At 37.9% G+C, this 6329-nt stretch overlaps 1 protein-coding gene across 1 annotated transcript in view; it reads left to right on the top strand.

The window, feature by feature from the left end:
* The window catches only part of LOC120226153 (palmitoyltransferase ZDHHC15-like), a 236429-nt gene that overhangs the window by 87990 nt on the left and 142110 nt on the right, over window positions 1-6329 (top strand).

Raw genomic sequence — 6329 nt, 5'->3', positions numbered from 1 at the left:
ATCAAGGAGAAGTGGCTTATTTATACAATGGAATACTACATGCCAATGAGAAAGAATGCAATCTGGCCATGTGTAGCAACATGGATGGAACTTGAGGGTGTTATGCTGAGCAAAATAAGTCAGGTACAGAAGTACAAATACCATATGTTTGCATATATAGGAGGATTAGAAGGAACTTAACGGAGGACCGTGGGTAGAAGAAGGGGAAAAATACTGGGGGAGAGGGAGGGAAGCAAACAATGAGACACTCTTGAACGCTGAGAACAAACTGAGGGCAGATGGGGTGGTGGAAAGGTGAGGGGGTAATGGGAATGGATGAGGGCACCTGCGGGAATGAGCACTGGCTGTTATATGGAAGCCAACTTGACAATAAACTATTAAAATTTTTTTTAAAAATTTAAAAATTTAATCAGAAATTTGAGGTAAAAATGAAATCCGGCCATTTGTAGCAACGTGGATGGAACTTGGGGGTGCTATGCTAAGCGAAATAAGTTAGGCAGAGAAGGACAGATACCAATGTTTTCACATATAGGTGGATTAGGAGGAACTTAACAGAGGACCATTAGATTAGAAGAAGGGGAAAAATTGTGGGGGAGAGGGAGGGAGGCAAACCTTGAGAGACTCTGAATGCCAAAATAAACTGAGGGCAGATGGGGTGCGAGGGAAGGAAGGGGGGTGATGGGCTTGGAGGAGGGCACTCTTGGGGATGAGCAATGGGTGTTATATGGAAACCAACTTGAAAATAAACTATTTTAAGAAAGAAAAAGAAAAAAATACATGTATATAGGTGTTTTGACCATTTTTAATATCGTTATTGTTATTATTATGTTATCACTGTTGTAATTACTGCTATTGAGTTGTATCAGTTATGTATATATTTCGTATAAAAACTGCTTATCAGATAGTTTGCAAATATTTTCTCTCATTCCAAAGGCTGCTTTATCATTGTATTGATTGTTTCCTTCGCTATGCAGAAACATTATATTTTGAGGAAGTTCCACTTCTTTGTTTGTTTGTTTTTTGCCTTTGTTACATGTGGCATTGGGGTCAAATCCAAAATATTATGTCAAAACCAATGTCAAAGAATTTTTCTCTGGTGTTTAGGATTATTATAGTTTCATGTCTTTTGTTTAAATTATTAATTCATTTTATTTATTTTTCTATATTTTTTAAAGTTTATTTAGAGTGTACGTGTTGAACAAGCACGAGCAGGGGAGGGACAGACAGAGAGGAAGACACAGAATATGAAACAGACTCCAGGCTCTGAGCTGTCAGCACAAAGCCTGATGGGAGGCTCAAACCCACGCACGAACTGTGAGATCATGACCTGAGCCGAAGTTGGACGCTCAACAGACTGAGCCACCCATGTGCCCCACATTAATTCATTCTATGAGTGTTTGTGAGATAAAGATCCATTTTCTTTCTTTTCTGTGTGAATATTCATTTTTTCCAGCACATTTATTAAAGAAATTATCATTTTTCCATTGTGTGTTTTTGGCAATTTTGCTAAAGATTAGTTGCCTGTATATGCATGGGTTTATTTTGCACTCTTGATTCTGTTCTAGTGGTCTATGTGTCTGTTTTTATGCCAGTAAGGTATTGTTTTGATTACTATAAATTTATAATATAATTCAAAATCAGGAAGTGTGCTGCCTCCAGCTTTGTTTTTGTTGCTCAAAATTGCTTTAACTATTTAGGATCCTTTGCGGTTCCAAATGGATATTAGGATTGTTTTCTATATTTCTGTAAAAAGATGCCATTGGAATCTTGATAGGTATTACAGTGAATCTGTAGATAACTTTGGGTGTGTAGACATTTTAACAATATTCACTTTCCCAGTTCATGAACATAAGAAACCTTTCCACTTAATTGTGTCTTCCTCAATTTCTTTCATAATTGTTTCATAGTTTTTCTCCGACGGTTCCTTCAACTCTTTGGTTAAATTTATTCCAAAGTAATTTTATTCTTTTATTCTACTATATTGCAATTGCTTTCTTAACTTCTTTTTTTGGATAATTTTTTTTCAGACATGATTAGATTTTGTTAAAATTGCTAAGTGAGCATAGCAAGATTTCTTTTTTTTTTGGTTCTTTGTTGTTGGTTTTTTTTTACAAGTAGTTTATTGTCAAGTTGGTTTCCATATAACACCTATTGCTCATCCCCACAAGTGCCCTCCTCCATGCCCATCTCTTCCCTCTCCCCCACACCCATGAGTCCTCAGTATGTTCTCAGCATTCAAAAGTCTCTCATGGTTTGCCTCTGTCCCTTTCCCCCACCATTTCTCCCGTTTTTTTCCCCTCATGGTGCTCCGTTAAGTTCCTCCTAATCCTCCTATACATGCAAACATATGGTATTTGTCCTTTTCTGCCTAACTTATTTCACTCAACATAACACCCTCAAGGTCCATCCATGTTGCTACCCATGGCCAGATTCTCATTGTCATGTAGTATTCCATTATATAGATAAACCACATCTCCTTGATCCATTCGTCTGTGGATGGACACTTGGGCTCTTTCCATGTTTTAGCTACTACTGTTGAGAGTTCTGCTATGAACAGTGGGGTACATGTGCTCCTTTGCATCAGCATTTCTGTATCCCTTGGGTAAATTCCTAGCAGTGCTATTGCTGGGTCATAGGGGAGTTCTATTGTTAGTTTCCTGAGGAACCTCCACACTGTTTTCCAGAGGGGCTATACCAGTTTACATTCCCACCAATAGTGTAGGAGGGTGCCCGTTTCTCCACATCCTCGCCATCATTTAGAGTCCTCTGATTTGCTCATTTTAGCCACTCTGACTGGCGTGAGGGGGATTCTCAGTGTGGTTTTGATTTGTATATCCCTGATGAGGAGGAATGCTGAGCATCGTTTCCTGTGTCTGTTGGCCATCTGGATGTCCTCTTTGGAGAAGGGTCTGTTCATATCTTCTGCCCATTTCTTCACTGGGTTGTTTGTTTTTCGGCTGTGGAGTTTGGGGAGTTCCTTATAGATTCTGGATATTAACCCTTTATCTGACATGTCATTTGCAACTATCTTTTCCCATTCCGTTGGTTGCCTATTACTTTTGTGGGTTGTTTCCTTTGCTATGCAGAAGCTTTTAATCTGGATGAGGTCCCAATCATTTATTTTTGCTCTTGATTCCCTTGCTTTTGGGGATGTGTCAAGTAGGAAGTTGCTGCGTTGGAGGTCAAGGAGTTTGTCTCCTGCTTTCTCCTCTAGGGTTTTGATAGTTTCCTGTCTCACGTCCTTTATCCATGTTGAGTTTATTTTTGTGTATGGTGGGAGAAAATGATCTAGTTTCATTCTTCTGCATGTTGCTGTCCAGTTCTCCCAGCACCATCTGTTAAAGAGGCTTTCTTTTTTCCTTTGGATACTCTTTCCTGCTTTGTCAAAGATTAGTTGGCTGTATACCTTTGGGTCCAGCTCTGAGTTCTCAACTCTATTCCATTGGTCTATGTGTCTGTTTTCGTGCCAATACCATACTGTCTTGATGATGATAGCTTTCTAGTAGAGTCTAATGTCTGGGATGGTGAAACCTCCCGTTTTGGTTTTATTTTTCAGTATTACTTTGGCTACTCTGGGTCTTTTGTGGTTCCATACAACTTTTAGGATAGTTTGTTCTAGTTTTGACAAGAATGCTGGTGCAATTTTGATTGGAATTGCATTGATTGTATAGATTGCTTTGGGTAGTAATGACATTTTAATAATATTTATTCTTCCAATCCATGAGCATGGAATGTTTTTCCATTTCCTTGTGTCTTCTTCAATTTCCTTCCTAAGTTTTCTATAGTTTTCATCATACAGATCTCTTGTATCCTTGGTTAGGTTTATTCCGAGGTATTTTATGTTTTTTTGTGCAATTGTGAATGGGATCCGTTTCTTGATTTATCTTTCTGTGGCTTCATTGTTGGTGTATAAAAATACAACCTATTTCTGTACGTTGATTTTGTACCCTGCAACTTGGCTGAATTCTTGGATCAGTTCTAGTAGGCTTCTGGTGGAGTCTGTCGGGTTTTCTATGTAGAGTATCATGTCATCTGCGAAGAGTGAAAGTTTGACTTCCTCTTTGCCAATTCTGATGCCTTTGATTTCCTTTTGTTGTCTGATGGCTGATGCTAGGACTTCCAGCACTATGTTAAACAACAGTGGTGAGAGTGGACATCCCTGTCGTGTTCCTGATCTCAGGGGGAAAGCTCTCAGTTTTTCCCCGTTGAGGATGATGTTAGCTGAAGGCTTCTCATAGATGGCTTTGATGATGTTTAAGTAGGTTCCTTCTATCCCAACTTTCTCGAGAGTCTTTATTAAGAAGGGATGCTGTATTTTGTCAAATGCTTTTTCTGCATCTATTGACAGGATCATATGGTTTTTATCTTTTCTTTTATTGATATGATGTATCACATTGATTGATTTGCGAATGTTGAACCAGCCCTGTAACCCAGGAATGAATCCCACTTGATCTTGGTGGATGATTCTTTTTATGTGCTGCTGGATTCGATTTGCAAGGATCTTGTTGAGGATTTTTGCATCCGTATTCATCAAGGATATTGGCCTGTAGTTCTCTTTTTTTGCTGGATCTCTGTCTGGCTTGGGAATCAGAGTGATGCTGGCTTCATAAAATGAATCCGGGAGTTTTCCTTCGACTTCTATTTTTTGGAATAGCTTGAGAAGAATTGGGATTAATTCTGTTTTAAATGTCTGGTAGAATTCCCCAGAGAAGCCATCAGGTCCAGGGCTCTTATTAGTTGGGAGATTTTTGATAACTGATTCGATTTCTTCACTCATTATGGGTCTGTTCAGATTTTCTATTTCTTCCCGTGTGAATTTTGGTAGTGTGTGTTTAGGAATTTGTCCATTTCTTCTAAGGTGTCCAATTTGTTGGCATATAATTTTTCATAGTATTCCCTGATAATTGCCTTTATTTCTGAGGGGTTGGTTGTAATAAGTCCATTTTCATTCATGATTTTGTCTATTTGAGAACTCTCTCTTTTCTTTTTGAGAAGCCTGGCTACAGGTTTGTCAATTTCCTTTATTTTTGCAAGAAACCAACTCTTAGTTTTATGGATCTGTTCAATTGTTTCCTTGGTCTCTATGTTGTTTATTTCTGCTCTGATTTTTACTATTTCTCTTCTTCTACTGAGTTTAGGGCGTTCTTGTTGCTCTGCCTCTCTATTTACTTTAGGTGAGCTGTTAGATTTGGATTCGTGCTTTTTCCAATCTCTTGAAATAGGCCTGGAGTGCAATGTACTTTCCTCTCAGGACTGCCTTTGCTGCATCCCATAGATTTTGGATTGTTCTGTTTTCATTGTCATTTGTTTCCATATATTTTTTAATTTCCTCTCTAATTGCCTGATTGGCCCATTCATTCTTCAGTAGGGTGTTCTTTAACCTCCATGTGTTTGGAGGTTTTCCAGACTTCTTCCTGTGATTGATTTCAAGGTTCAAAGCATTATGATCTGAGAGTGTGCATGGTATGACCTCAATTCTTTTATATTTATTGAGGGCTGCTTTATGTACCAGTATGTGATCTATCTTGGAGAAAGTGCCATGCGCTCTTGAGAAGAAAGTGATTTCCCTGGCCTCACAATGTAAAGTTTTAAATATATCCGTCAGTTCCATCTGGTCCTATGTGTCTTTCAAGTCTATTATTTCTTTTGTTATTTTCTGTCTGGTTGACCTATCCATTGCTGTTAGTGGAGTATTAAAGTCCTCTGCAATTAGCATATTCTTATCTATAAGCTTGTTTCTGTTTGTGATTAATTGTTTTAAATATTTAGGTGCTCCTATATTCGGTGCATAGATATTTATGATTGTTAGTTCTTCCTGATGGATGGACCCTGTAATTATTATGTAATGCCCTTCTTCATCTCTTGTGATTGTCTTTAATTTAAAGTCCAGGTTGTCTGATAGAAGTATTGCTATTCTGGCTTTCTTTTGATTTCCTGTAGCATAATATATATTTCTCCATCCCCTTACTTTTAATCTGAAGGTATCTACCAGTCTAAAATGAGTTTCTTGTAGACAGCATATAGATGGATTTTTTTTTTATCCATTCTGCTACTCTATATCTTTTCATTGGTGCATTCAGCCCAGTTACATTCAGTGTTATTATTGAAATATGTGGGTTTATCCCCATTGAGGATGATGTTAGCTGAAGGCTTCTCATAGATAGCTTTGATGATGTTTAAGTAGGTTCCTTCTATCCCAACTTTCTCGAGAGTCTTTATTAAGAAGGGATGCTGTATTTTGTCAAATGCTTTTTCTGCATCTATTGACAGGATCATATGGTTTTTATCTTTTCTTTTATTGATATGATGTATCACATTGATTGATTTGC

The sequence above is a fragment of the Hyaena hyaena genome, unplaced genomic scaffold (assembly GCF_003009895.1).
Source record: "Hyaena hyaena isolate Hyena2069 unplaced genomic scaffold, ASM300989v1 scaffold_1635, whole genome shotgun sequence".
Lineage (NCBI taxonomy): Eukaryota > Metazoa > Chordata > Mammalia > Carnivora > Hyaenidae > Hyaena > Hyaena hyaena.
Note: the sequence above shows the minus strand (reverse complement) of the source record. Positions and strands in the feature narration are given on the sequence as shown.